Genomic DNA, 15,953 nt, shown 5'->3' with positions numbered 1-15,953 from the left:
TGAGACCCACTTTTAGGTGATGTTCAATACCATCAGTATCCAAGAACGTTACTTGTCTTTCACCTTCCACTTCGCGGATAAATGTCCCATGGATTGCTTCTGGATAGAGGTCTGACTCTTTCAAGAGAGTAGTATCATTGTCTGATGTTCCACTAGAACCAGTGTCCTCCTTCTGTAAAGATGACTCATTCATCTGTTTAGGTTGCTGGAAGAGGATTAGAGCTTTGTTTGCTTCGGTGTGAGTAGTGATTTCTTCTGGACTTAGGGTTTCATCTTCAGAAGATGCGTCTAGGAATGTCACATAGCATGGACCTGCTAGAGGCTAGGGCTCTAACGGCTCTAGCTTCTGTTGGTAGGGGGCATCATCATCATCTTTTTCCTGGACTGAACAGTCAGTGCGACAGGAGCCACTGATGAACTTAATCTTTATGCTTTTAATCCATTGCTTATACAAATTCTGCATACTTTGTGGTCCATTGGTCAACCCAAATGGAACCATAGTCATTCCATCCAGTACCCTGAGATATTCAGACTCTGAGGTTTCTGTAGGGACATCAACAAGATCATCCTCTATCAAAGGGAATTCTTCATCTGCACTTTCATAACCTGCTTCATTTCCTTCCTCATCATTTTCATCCTCTTCCTTTGGAGGCTCTGTCTCTGCTGCTGTAGAGACTTTGTAGGACAAGAATAGATCTTCTGCCTCTGCATCTGCTTCTTCTTCTGTCACCGCTTCTGACTCTGCTTTTGCCTCTAGCCCTGGCTCTATATCTGTTATTATCTCTGTATCCACTCTATCTCTGTTCTGTAGCCGCTCTGTATCTGCTCTGCCTCTGTACTGCCTCTGTACTGTAATTGTACTGTCTCTGTACTGTCTCTGCTCTGTCTCTGCGCGATTGTCATGTAACAGGGAGAATAGTACATCCATGCTTCTATTTCATTGTCAGAGGTGATTTCAGAAGTTGATTCTAGTTGAGGCAGGAGGTATTCTCCCATGGACAAGGATTTTACATCCCATGGCAGTTGGCTTACAGTGCCCACTGTTAGGGACTGTGCCTCTGTTTTCTTAGGAAAGATTTTCTTAATAGCCTCTTCATCTCCTGATGTACCATCTGTTACCTTGTTAGAGGAGTCAGTTATGACTTCAATGGATGTGGATCCATTTCCTTTTTGCGATCCATACAGTTTCAACACTGCTTTGTTGGGTCCTCTGCCTAGGGTTAGGGTTCCTTTGAACCAGTCCATCCTGGCTCTTGCTTCAAAAAGCCAAGGCCTTCCCAACAGCAAAGGGTATGAGGTCCCATAAGAATTTGGCTTAACCACCAGATATGTCAGCCAATAATCTCTTCCTGCAAGGGTTGTTTTTACGTATGGGAGGATACCCTTTGACTCTACTTTGGTCTGCCAATCTAATAAGCCACTGTGTAGATTGAATTCCTTGCAACCCTAAGTCCTTCATTGTGACATCCGTCATTATGTTTACTGATGAGCCTCCATCAATCAATGCATTTGAAATAAAGCATCCTTCTATCCATACACTAGTCTCTAGGGTTCCAGGATCTAGGAAGGCATTAGCCACATCTACTTTCTTTACAGGCTCCGAGGCCTTATTGGTCTTAGTTGCTATTGAAGGAACTATCCTTAGTCCACGCCTTCTTGTCAATATGCTTTTAAATCTCTTTTGACAATTGGGAGACAACATCAGCAACTGTCGGAATGTTAAATTTGGTTTAAAAATGTTTAGGTCTTTGACCAAGTCATAATCTTTGATAGGATCCACAGGCTTCTCCAACCGGCTGGGAAATGGGGCTACACCCATTTTCATCTTTTCTTTTTCTTCTAGTAATTGCAACATAGGCACTTCTTTTGTTTCTGGAAGTACTTTTGTATCTTCTATCTCCTGGGCCTCTGGTCCTGTCTCTGGGACTGTCTCTGTAGCTCTTTGTGGCGCTACATTGCACTGTCCCTCTGTAGGTAGGTTGAACTTCATAGTCTTGGAAGGAGAGTTATTTTCATTCACAACCACTGGTTCCTTCTTCTTGGTGTGCATAACAGTAGCAACTTCCAACTCTACCAAATTGGAGGCAGGCTCTTGTACCTTCTGTTGGCTATCAGTGGCATTAGCCTTTACAGGGGCTAGACTGGGACAGTCCTTTGTAGTGTGACCTTCACCTTTGCATCGGCTGCATAAGGGCTTGTAATCCACAGATCGTCTAGGGCTTGGAAAATTTGGGGAGATATGTCCCTTTTCTCCACACCTATAACATTCCACCTTTGATCTCTGAGCACTGCTAGACTGTCATCCTCTGTAACTTTGAGAGGGAAACCTCCTTGGATCGAAATTAGGACCAAAATCCCTAGGCTTTGGTCCATTATCCTGTGTTGTCATTTTGTACTTCTAGCAAGTTGAATCTTGCATTTTCAACCTCTGTCTTCATTTATACATCTCTTTCAGAGAGAAAATATCCTCTGTATGGTTCTTTCTCAAACAGTAGGAACAGAAGGCTCCAGGAATGGTTGGTTTTCGGATACATTCTGTGGGTTAAATGTCCTGCTTGATGACACTTTCCACACCATGTATTAGAGCGCATCACATCTCTTCCAACTCCCACCAGAGTGGATATATTGGTGGTATTCACCTTCAGCGTCTGTAGCTATTCTATAATCACATCCAGAAGCTCTTTCTTGATACTTGCAACTGAGTTGGATAAGTAGTCCTTTAGATTTTCACCTCCTGAAGTACTTGTAGTAGGATTTTGGGAAGCGTCTGTGATTACTGCATAAACTGGTTGGGTTGATCCAGAGGGTCCTCTGTTTTGGCTTTGATTCAGAGCTCCTGTTGAGGCTTGGGGTTGTTGATTCTAGTTGGTAGGGTTCCACTATTGTTGATTCGCCATTGGAGGAACTGTTTGAGGCCACTATTGTTGTGGTTGAACCATCATTTGAGGCAATGTCGTCTGTGGTGACCACACTGGATTAGGTACATTGTAATGCGGCACTGTTTGCATCTGGGGGTAGGGGTAGGGAACTGTCCTTGGGATTGCATTTGGTGGGTATACCATTCCTGGCATGGGAGGGAGTAAGACTCCTTTTCCTGGGGTCATTGATAGCCTTGCTTCAACTTCGTTATACAATCTTGCACCTTCCATTGCAGCTTCCAGATTGACAGGTTTTCTCAATTCCACAAACTTGCGAGCTTCTGGTTGTAGGCCCCTGAGAAATACTCCTTTCTGGATGCCTTTATCCAAATGATGGTTAGTCTATCTCTTTAGGATGGATTCCATTCGCGAGACATAAGCTTCTACTCTTTCTCCAGAGGACTGACTTACGTTCATGAACTCTTCTTGCATCCGCTCTTCAAAACCTTTACGCCTGAATTTAGTGAGGAAGGCCAACTTCAAATCGTCCCAAGTGCCAAAAGTTCCTGCTGCTTGTTTCTCATACCACTGAAACGCCACGCCCTTGAAAGTGGCGGGGAATATTGCTAACCAATGCTCAGGGATTTTGGCATTGTTAGCCACACATGCTACCATAACCTCTGCTACATGAAGATCAGGGTCTTCATTGTACTCTCCCTTAAAAACTGGCAATGGGACTACATTTGTGTTGAGATGACAAGCTCAACACATGCGGACATTGATGATGGAACACTTAGTTACATGGGTCCACATGTCTACACTTAGCATGTCGGTGGTCATTATGACTCTTACATGGCCATTGACTCATTACTTATTATATTCAGGTTGTTACACCTATTTACAACTGGCATAGTTATAGCGCCAGTCGACTAGTGTAGTCGGTTATGCATTATTTGACTTAGTAGGCTACTTTTCTTTATGTTGTATCTTATCTATACTTTGTGTACATTGTAAAGAGTGTGGAAGAAGAAGAAAAAACCAGCAAGAAAACGTTTTGGCCTCCATCTCTCTTCTTGTCTCTTGAGTGAGCTTCTTCTTGTGCATTCTATGTGTGTTCAGCGCAGCATCTTGAGCAAGTCCCCCCACCACTCGATTCTTGACATGGTATCAAAGACCCACCACTGAGAGAGGCTGATTTCAAAGGCTGAAGTGAAGAAGAAGAAGCAAGGTTCGAGAAAGCAAGCCACGGGTAAGAAGCTCTCCCATCCTTCCACTCTTTCTCTTGGATAGTGCCTGTGGAGGCACCGGAAGCAGGGTAGAGCAAAAATCTCAGATTGCAGTGAGATTTGGTGTGCGCGAAGAGTGCTGTGTATTCTGCAGGAAAACCCTTTAGGGCTTATCCACAGGTATTTTGGGCATCTGAAGCCGTTTCAGGCCCCGTTTTAGAGTCGCAAGGTTGGGGACAACAGTTTCAGGGTACACTGTGATTTTGGTTGTTTTGATCGAAAGTGGGTGTGCAAGTTATAGATTGCGAATCTATAATTCTTGAGGTATTTACAGGAAGCAAACATAATGTTTATCTGCAAACAGATTGCAGATTGCATGTATTGTTGAGCAGACAGTGAAAGAGGCTGTCTGGTGTATTGCTGTGCACTACAGGTCGAGGGTTGCAGAAGATTTACTTGCTATTTGGTATTAGTTTTGTGATAATGGCAGAGAACAGTGGAAGCCCCATCATTGAGAAGCTCGACAAGAACAACTATCCTTCATAGAAGTTTCGTGTCACGAACTTCCTTATTGGAAAAGACCTCTACGAGTTTGTTTCAGGTGAAGAAAAGGAGCCGGAGGTGAGTGATCCTCCAACTGTAGAAGAGACAAAGGCACGGAAGGAATGGAATGCAAAAGACAAGAAGGTCATATATTGGCTATCTGCAGTAATTGACAATAATATGCTAGGACATATTAGAAATGCAGAGAATTCATATGCAGCTTGGACCATACTTGAAAGTATGTTTTCCATAAATATAAAGACACGAAAGATTCAACTCAAGCAAGAGTTGAATACATTGAAAAAAGGGAAGATGTCTATCAATGAGTATGAACTGAAGGTAAGGAGCATTGCAAATGCATTGGCAGCGATTGATGCAATGCCCAATGATGATGATTTGGTGTCGTCTACCTTGGGTGGACTTAACAATAAAAAGGCTTGGAAGTCTTTTGTAACTTTCGTATATGTCAGAAAGCCATTTCCAGATTTCGATGAGTTGGTCTCCCTTATGATCACTGAAGAGATCAACATGCAGAGTGAGACATCTGAAAGAAGTGGTGAACAGGTCCAAGATTTCTACTCCAGTTCAGGAAGGGGACGTGGCAGGTTCTCTTCAAGAGGCCGTGGTATAGGACGTGGTAGTGACAACCAGCAAAATAGATTGAATCAGCAATTTGGCGATATGCAGGTTTTAGGAGGTCATGGTAACTTTAGAGGCAGGGGGAGCTTTAGAGGAAGAGGTGGATGGCAGAACAGAGGTTCTAACAACTCAGGTATTGTGTGTCACTACTGTGGCAAAAGAGGTCATATTGCAACCCAATGTTATGCTAAGAAAGATGATATTCGCAGTAGTAAGTTGCAGCAAGGAAACTATGCATCATCTTCACGACAGAATGAAGACAAAAATGAACGTCTATTAGTTATGCAGCATATGCTTAATGTTGTTACAGGAAAGGGAACATATAATGATGTTTGATATGTTGATTTAAGTGCATCCAACCATGTAGAATGGTTTGGAGAGATGCAGGATTTGCAAAATGTAGGTTATGTGCAGACGGGTGATGATTCATGCCACCCAATTTCACACATTGGAAAAGTTTCCTTGTCCTTTCATGATGGTAAGAAAAAGAGTCTTTCAGATGTATTGCATGTGCCATCTATTACAAAGAACTTGGTGTCAGTCGGTCAAATGGTAGAACAAGGGCTGCAAGTCAGATTTAATGCAAAGGGCTGCTTTGTAGAAGACTTTAATGACAAGTGCAGGTTGGTAGAAAAGGGAAGTAGATTTGGACGTATGTTTACTCTGGATGCTGGAATTCCTACTATGAATGCTGCTATGTATGCTAAAGAAAAAGATGTTGTTGCAGATATTGAAATTTGGCACAAATGCATTAGACATGCAAATGTATAAAGGCTGAAATTAATGCAATCCAAAGGGTTGGTTACGGGTTTGCCTACATTTAGAGTTGTAGAATTTCATAAGGTATGCGAAGCATGTTAGTTTGGTAAGCAGACAAGACAACCCTTTTCACATGATAGAGATGTAAGAAGAAATATCCTTGATGTTGTGCATACAGACATTTGGGGGCCTACACAAAATGTATCTCTTGGAGGCAGTTCATACTTTGTCACATTCATTGATGATTGTTCTAGAAAGCTGTGGGTATATTTTATGAAGGAAAAGAGTGAAGCGTTTGAGCACTTTAGAACTTTCATGGCTGTAGTTGAAAGAGAAACATGCTTGAAAGTAAAGTACTTGAGGTCAGATGGAGGGGGAGAGTACCTCTCGAATGAGTTCAGTGATTTTTTGAGGTCTCATGGGATAAAGAGATAGTTCACATGCAGATATACCCCACAACAAAATAGGGTTGCAAAAAGGAAAAGCATGCATATTGCAGAAGTTGCACGCGCCTTGATGGCTGAAAAGAATATGCCTAAGCATCTTTTGTCTAAGGCTGTTCGTACTGCTATTTATATTATGAACAGAACTCCCACAGGCTGCAGTTCATGGGATGACTTCTGAAGAATGCTTTACTCGCAAGAAGCCTGATGTATCGCACTTGAAGGTATTTGGCTATGTTGCATATGTTCATGTGCCAGATGAGCTACAGAAGAAGCTTGATCCAAAGGCAGAAAACTGTGTTTTTATTGGATACTCTTTAGAGCAGAAAAGGTATCGCTGTTATAACCCTGTCACATGTAAGTTCAGAGTGAGCAGGGATGTCATCTTTGATGAAATGAGCAGTTGGTATGCATCTAGTGTTGATGCATTGGATGATGATGATGATCATGACACTCATGTGCAGGCTGAAAAGCAAGAATCACGAACTCTTAGTGGACCAGAGACATCAACTAGTAGTCCTTGGTCTAGGAGACTAAGGAGTACCTCTACATCTTCAGGTGCATCTAGTAGCACTACAAGTAAAGACAAAGGAAAGAATAAAGTGTCAGATGGCATTGATACAGTTCTTGATGGAGACTCCAGTGGCTCAGAGAGCTTGGATGATGAGCTTGGTATTCCTTCTGTCACGATACCACGTGTATAGAGAGCTCATAGTAATGTAAAGGCTCCATTGAGTGATCCAGTGGTACGCAGATCTAGCAGGGTCAGATACCCTGTTAAAAGATTTGGTTTTGAAGGTTATGCAACTCACCATTATGCTTATATGGTGAAACTAATTGAGGATGTTGAGCCCACATATTTTGAGGAGGCTGTTGGTCATGCTCATTGGGATGCAACAATGGATGAGGAGATGGTTGCATTAGAGGCCAATAAGACTTGGGATTTAGTATCATTGCCAAAGGGCAAGAAAGCTATTAGATGTAAGTGGGTTTATAAGATTAAGCACAATGCAGATGGTTCTATTAGTAGGTACAAAGCTAGGCTGGTTGCAAAAGGCTATGCCCAGACATATGGCATAGATTATGAAGAAACCTTCAGTCCAGTTGCTAGGATGGCAACTGTCAGATGTGTGATTGCTTTGGCAACAGACAAAGGTTGGAGATTGCAGCAAATGGATGTGAAGAATGCCTTCTTGCATGGTGATTTGTAGGAAGAAGTGTATATGGATCAACCAGTAGGTTATGAAGATTTAGAGCATCCCACGTATGTGTGCAGGTTGAAGAAGGCGCTCTATGGGCTCAAGCAAGCACCTAGAGCATGCTCTAACAAGATCAGAGAGTATCTTGTCAATATTTGATTTTGTGTTTCTGATGCTGATCACTCACTTTATGTGAGAAAGGGAGATGCAGGTTTGGTCATCATAGTCATCTATGTGGATGACTTGATTATTACAGGTGATAGTGATAGTGGGATTGCTGAAGTCAAGGATTTTTTGAAGAAGAAGTTTGAGATGAAGGATTTAGGTGAGCTAAGGTACTTCCTTGGCATTGAGGTGATCAGATGTGATGATGCTATATGGCTGTCCCAAAGACAATATGGCTTGGATATGTTGTCTAAGTATGGTATGACAGCATGCAAGAAACGCATTCAAACCACTTTCAGTCCCGTTGGAGCAGAATGTAAAGTTGAGTCCTGATGTTGGGGATGAGATAGAAGACACTACTATGTTTAAGAGGATAGTGGGGAGTTTGATCTACATGACCATTACAAGGCCAGACTTGAGCTACGATGTTGGTCTTGTGAGTCAGTTTATGCAAGTACCTAGAAAGCCACATTTGGATGCAATCAGACGCATATTGAGATATGTGAAGTCCACATCACATTATGGACTTTTCTACGAGGCAGACACATATGTACAGGTGTTTGGATACACAGATGCAGATTGGGCTGGTAGTATGTCTGATAAAAGATCTACCAGCGGATACATGTTCTCTCTTGGTAGTGCAGCAGTTGCTTGGAGCAGCAAAAAGCAATCTACAATTGCTTTGTCGAGTACAGAGGTTGAGTATAGAGGTGTTGTTGTTGCAGCATGTGAGGTAGTATGGCTAAAAAGTTAATGGCTGATTTGGATGTGCAGGTGGAAGGTCTAGTTGTCATTTATTGTGACAACATGAGCAGTATACAGTTGGCTAGGAACCTTGTGTTCCATGCCAGGACAAAACATATTGAGGTACACTACCATTTGTGAGAGAGAAGGTACTAGTAGGTGAGATTGACTTGGTGTATATCAACACACAGGATCAGATAGCTGACATCTTCATGAAGGCATTGGGTACAGAGAAGCTTCAAAAGTTTCGAAGCTTACTTGGAGTTGCAAAGATGCAGTTGAGCTTGAGGGGGAGTGTTGAGATGACAAGCTCCACACATGCGGACATTGATGATGGACCGCTTGGTTAGATGGGTTCACACGTCTACACTTAGTACATCGGTGGTCATTATGACTCTCACATGACCACTAACTCATTACTTATTATATTCAGATTGTTACACCTATTTACAGCTGGTGTAGTTATAGCGCCAGTCGACTAGTGTAGTCGGTTATGCATTTTTTGACTTAGTAGGCCACTTTCCTTTATGTTGTATCTTATTTATACTTTGTGTACATTGTAAAAAGTGTGGAAGAAGAAGAAAAAAACAGCAAGAATACGTTTTGGCCTCCATCTCTCTTCTTGTCTCTTGAGTGAGCTTCTCCTTGGCCATTCTGTGTGTATTCGGCGCAGCATCTTGAGCAAGTCCCCCCACCACGCGATTCTTGACAATTTGCTGGCCTGTCATCAATATTTCCAGGACGAATTTGACTAGGAAGGGGACCTTGAGTTGCCATGGGGACTTCTGTAAAGAGTGCTTTTAGGGTGTCAAAGGAGGCTTTTGCTGTGAGCTTGTTCTCAGCTTTGATTTTTGCCGTCTCTCTTCTCATGTACCTCTGGACTCGTTCTAATACTTGCCTCTTTATTGCATCATTCATCAGGGGGTTGGCTTCAACTAGTTGGTCTGGACTCAACATGATAGTATCAGAGAGGGCTTCAGTCTCTGAGGGATTCTTTGCCCAACATCTCTTCTACTTCCTTCTTTTCAACATCTTTGAATTCAACTTTCAAACCACTACAGAGGGGGAGATATTCTGAAAACTCCTTCTTCTTAGGATCGTTGTTGTGTCATTATAATAATGCTATCTTCTGAGGGTTTCAACAGTGTATGTTGTGAAAAACACTCTTTCTACCAACTTCCAGTGGGTTGCTAATTGAACAAATAGAAGATTATCAGTGCACCAAGCATCCCATGTATCTTGCTGTTGAGCATCCACGAACAGATTTCAACTTTTTTTCTTCTTGTCTTTGTGAACCTCCACAGACCAAGTCTCCTGAAGCTTCTTCACAATTTTTCACTTGATGATGTCTGGAAACTTCTCAATGAATGCCAAATCTTCCATGGATGGTCATTCTCTCTATTTCTACTCTTCAGTTTGTTCCCAAACAGTTTGCCACCAAGATGCAAGTTTCTGCTGCTTTAACAGGAAGAGGAAACAGTCCACCACATAGAGCATGCATCATGATGGTAATATGTTTCCACCATTGTGGAATGAACTTCTTGTGGAAAGTGGCTGTGATAATGAGAAATTCCAACTCTTTAGTGGAAGAAGGAACTTTGTAAGCATCCATTGAATTCTTCTCTTCTTGGCAATGCCATTTCCTTCATTTTCAGCCTCTTCTGATGCTTGTTGATAGCAAGTTTCCCCGGCTGCACACCAAAAACATGGAGCCCCAAGAGAAACACCAAGGAAAAGGGAATTCTCTTGCAAGAAAATCTATCTTGTAACATTAACAAGCTTTCATTTCATTCTTTTAATCATCAAAACAAAGAAAACAACAAATCTTCAGGCAGCATCATAGTAGATTTCTCCCACGGATTTGTTCCACTCTCAACAAATATGTCAAAACAAACTTTTAAAGGATATAAGAGTTTCCTTCCACATGTTCATCTCCAAAATAGCATAGAGATGTTCAACTTAGTCCTCCATAATCATGACTATCATCAACCAAACCCTCTTCACACAATGATCCTCTAGAATATCCATGCTTGTCAAGAGGATAATTCACATGCACAATAGCACATCACATATACAAGAGATTCATTTGCATTCACAATAATCTAATTGACATACCAAAATTGAAAAAAAGTAAATCTACTTAGTAATTATATTGCAAAAATAAGATACAATCAAGAGAGAGCAATATCAAAGTCACATTTTAAAAGCTTGATGGTTTCTATACCATTCCAAAGAATGAGTCTCATTCATAAAAGAAAAGTTGTTTACATTATATTGAAAAATAAACATACAATCAAGAAAGCTCAATGTCATTGTCACCTTTTAAAGGCTTGATGGTTTCTTGACTACTCCAGAGAATGAGTCTCATTTATAAAAGATGGGGGATGTTTTCCCAAAAAGTGCAAACAACACATCCATTCCAACATGAAATATAGCATGATGCAAATGAATGGTCATGAAAATAAAAGATATCCAACTATTCAAGATTAATATACACATTGACATTCAAACAAAGCTTTGGTACATTCTTTGATCAACATGGGAGTGTCTATGGATAAAGGCCAAATAGCATGAAAATAGGGTGGCTAGTCAAACAAAAGGATCTATTAATATCCACATTGACATTCAAACAAAGCTTTGGTACATTCTTTTAATCAACATGGGAGTGTTTATGCATAAAGGACAAATACCATAAAAAATGGGTGGCTAATCAAACATAAAGGCCAAATACCATGAAAAATGGTGGCTAATCAAAGAGAAAGCATCTATAGATTTATTTTAAATTCTTGCAATCTAGAGATAATAATGAAAGGCATTGACGGGAGTGTCCCAATGGCTTGGAATACCTAGAAAATTAACCTAGGGACCTATTAGTGAATCATATAGACTCCATGGTCGACAATAAGGAGGTGTAGACTCAAATTCTTGATACCCAAGTATGAACTAAGGAGGATTAAGGAGAAGAGAACTTGAGAAAGTGATGTTAAGGCTAATGGATGAAGGCAATAAGAAAAATCATAAAATTAACAAAATGAGAAGGAAATGGATTCAAGAAGAGAAATTGATTCAAAAACTAATAGGGTTAAGGCATAAGTAGGGAATGTAGATTGAACAAGACTAATAAGTGGAGGAACATGAGGAAAAGGCATGATCAACAATACATAGACAAGGGGTAAATATAGGTCTTTGGAGTTCAAGGGAAGGTTAAAATAATAACAGGTGGATAATTTGAGGTTGAGTCTAAAGTAAAGAAAATAAGCTTCATATTGGGGAAAACTACTGATAAACCATCAAAGAAGATACAATAGGACCTAGAGAAGAATGATGAGATGGGCAAGAAACTAGAATAAAATGGTGGATGTTGGGAAATATAAGAGAATAGATTTGTCCTCGATTGGTAACTTTGATCCTTTGATCAAGAAAGGGCTTTTGACTCACACTAGTTAAGTTACCATAGAGTCCATAGGAGGATGCTGGGACACCTGAGAGTGCTTCTCCATGTTAGATGAATAAGTCTAAAAAGTGTCACGACTCCACAATTCAAGATGATGAAAATATAGAGCTCCCTCAAGAATGACATTACTCAGATACCATGAAATTTCTTCATCATCTAGAATAATCAAATCTTCCCTAATACACATAAAGGACGTCATCATGGTGTCAAGAGTAATAGAATCTTCAAATACCATATTGACCACCTTGATAAGTAAAGAAGATAACTAAGCACAAGTCCATCCCTCCTTTTGGGCAGTAAGATCCGTAGTAAACAACTAAATATAAAATGCTAGCCTTGTTGATAATAGTGGAGCCAATAAGAATGATTAGGGAGAAAAAAATCCACAAATTTCTCAACAATACTGAGAAGAATATCCATGCAAGATTGTGATATTTCAATATTTTCCTGAAAGAGGGGACATAAAGGAGCACTATGTTGAAGAGCAACAAAGTTTAGAGAACAAAGTGAAGGAACCATTGAAACATCGAGACTTTGACAGAGGCTAGTTGCACGTGTCCTAAAATAATTTGTGCTTGTAAAGAAGCTAGCTTAGCCTTTTAAGCTTCCAACAATTTACTTGGCTCTTGCATTTGGCAAGAGTAACATAAGTCAAAGTCTCCCGAGTGGGACTTTGTTTTTTCAATCAACCAAATCACCATACAGATCATTAATAGTCTATCTCATTTCATCATAAATGGAATGGTATAAATACTGAAGACATTTCATCATTGTCAACTCAAGAAAGGTCTAAATATGCATGCATAAAATTAGAATAGAATCTATTTCCACAAGGGAAAGGCATATGTCACCTCAATTATACTCTCACATTGCGTTAATAGAAAATTTGGATAGTTAAGAAAGGTAGAAAGAGAACTTCTTAATGTGGCAAGTATAAAAGCATGAGGGACTATTAGAGATGTGGAATGAAAGGAACATTTCAAGCATTTGGTACGCAGAATCACCAAAGGTAGTGGAGATTCAATACAAACATTCATCGAAATAGGATCAAAGACTTAGGAGGTGCTATAGAAGAATTAGCAAGCAATCAGACCTTCTAAAGGAGCTAAGAAATTAAAAAATATATATACAAATATGAATCATAGATGACATTGATGGTATTATCTCAAGTCACTCTTATGAAGTGGTGGTCCAGTTTAGAGCAAAGATAGGCATTCCAATTAATTACATGGCCCTTCACTACCAATCAAGAGGTAGTGAATAGCTCATTGGATAACTACTTGCTAGGGGATTTGGCAAGTATGAACCTGTTCTATAGGAATCGACACAAGTGTTTCCACAATGGATCTGAAATCATTGAAACTAAAACTCTAGAAGTATTCATGACTCTCTTCCATGAGAAAAAACTCAAAGGTTTGTCTCTGTAACACCTTTATGATAAGTTTAGAAGGTAGAAACTAATGAGATGTCAGAATAGCCTCATAACTATATGGTAGGGACAAGGCCTTCCCTAGACCTTTAGGATTCAATGTCATAATGGCATTATGAAGCGGATTGTTGCACTTGTTGTAGTCACACAAAAATGCATCATAGAGAGAAAGCTCATTAGGCAAGAGTGGAAGTCATTTGGCCATAAAATCATGTAAGCCAACCTTATGGATAAGATCCAACTACAAAATAAATGAATGATCGTGCAAAGCCAAAGGATCATACTAGGCAAGAAGGGGTTCCATTTAAATTGCAGAAGAACAAAACCACATACCCATAACTAGACAAGAAGGGGTGCCATTTAGATTCCACAAGATCAAAACCATACGCATAAACTAGGAAGAGAAAAGGATAGTTCCTAAAAAAATTGCAAAACCATGACTGAGAAGTAATTACAAAAGATACTGACAACTAAAAAGACTTGATAGAACATCGCTAGTAGTCTTATGAAAAATTGTGACATGACCTACACACATGTGCAACTGAAAGCTTCATGCAATTTAGACATAGAAGCACTCGAAACCATGTCATTAGCCATATAAAAGACAAGAAAAGCCATGCACTTCATGTCTTAATAGTGACATAAAAAGACCACTAACCATAAAGGCAATAAATAATATAAGGGGATATGGCAACAAGACCTCAACAAGGAACTAGCTACAACCTTGAGAACACTAGGAAGACACCATACTAAAACTGTAAAGCACATTGATTGATTAAATGATTACATTGCTACACATTGGATTGATTTATATTTAATGATATCGGTTTACCTTTTAAAAATTATTAAAAATGGATGATATTTTTATTAGGCTATAAATCTTAATTAAAATTATTATTCATAAATTAAAAATCCATTAAAATTTATTGAACATAAAGTGGTAAATTATTGGAATGTGCATTGCATGACAACTAGGTCTCTAAATGTAAGATTTCTCAATTATCATATTACAAGTATGTTTAGCACAATTGCATGTGCATTGTTGATGACGTGTTGATATAGCAATTACATTGTGTGTGTAACATGAATACACGTGAAAAAGTAAATGATGATTTATTTTAAATTAATTAAAAATATGTGTTTAGCATGGGTGAATATGCAAATGTGTCCATGATTTATTTTACAAAATTAAATTTGTGGTTGGATGTGAGGGGAAAAGGAAAAGAAAAAACCTCAAGGCATGTGTAGATGCAAATGAAATCTTATGGCAACCACAAAAATAAGAAGTAGGATAGAGGCATTCAAAACGCATGAAGATCCATGAAAAAGACAACCAGGGATGAATACAAGCACGATCATAATATATATGGCCAAGAAGAAACTCAACCAAAAATATGTTTTTGATCTTGGTGATTTGTGTTGTTTTGTTTTTCCTTTTGTTTTAAAATGGTATTGTTCATTTGTTTGTGTCATTATCTAAATTGTAATTTCAAACAAGAATAAGGAATGGATAAACAACGGAGTTGGTCATTGACTGATGTGGTGAGCATGCAATTTAATGGGGAGATTTAAGTTTGTTAAGAGGGGTGGGTGAATGTTTTTGCTATTTGTTGATTTGATTTTTTGTTCTATTTTTAGTGATTTGAATTGTGTGGATTGATTTAAAATAGTTATTTAGTTAGCTTAATATGTTGATATGTGGGTGGTTGTCGTGTTTATTATTATTATTATTATTACTATTACTATGAATTTTGTAAGTTTTTCTATTGTGTTGATGTGGTGGGGTGGGTTATAGGTGTTTCTTTAATTTTTTTTCTTATTTGCTTCCTTTTTTTTGTTTTTATTGTTGTTTCTTTGTTTTTTGCCATATGCATGTGGTTGTTGGATTCATTTTTAATTTTTGGTTGTTGTTTGTTTTGGTTTTTGGTTCATGATCTTTTTATTTTATCTTTTTTTAATGTGTTAAAATATGTATTAAATATTGTTATTGAGATAACAGGAATGTTAAACACAGACTAGAAAAACGACAACATTGTCATGTGTGAACAACCAATAAGGGGAGGAGATGATGGGAGGGATGAGAAGAGGTGGCCGGAGACCCATGCAGAGCGCTCTCTTGACCCCATCCAAGCTCTAGAAGAGCACTAGACCCGTTACACAACATGGCACTTTCACCAACTCAACACATCATGACTCAACTCAACATGACACAATATGGGACACAGAACTCACAAAATGCTCACAAGTTTGCAAAATGGCCCATCTTGAGGGTAGAACTCATATTCATATCATAGAACACATTTACAAGGTAGCCAAAGGCACATCAAGGGACTATGTCACGAGTGAGGGTGGAGCTATCAATGTGCTACCAACTCAACTCGATGTTGTGGGATGAGGGAGCTAGGAGATGAGGCACTAAAGGAGTAGAGGAGAGGAGGAGAAGAGGTGGATAAGGAGGAGGAGGGGGAGGAGGAGGAGGATCAAAGGAAAATAT

This window comes from Lygodium microphyllum, chromosome 15 (assembly GCF_053477565.2).
Source record: "Lygodium microphyllum isolate KBCC chromosome 15, Lygodium_microphyllum_v1.1.10, whole genome shotgun sequence".
NCBI lineage: Eukaryota > Viridiplantae > Streptophyta > Polypodiopsida > Schizaeales > Lygodiaceae > Lygodium > Lygodium microphyllum.
This window is presented reverse-complemented; position numbering follows the sequence as displayed.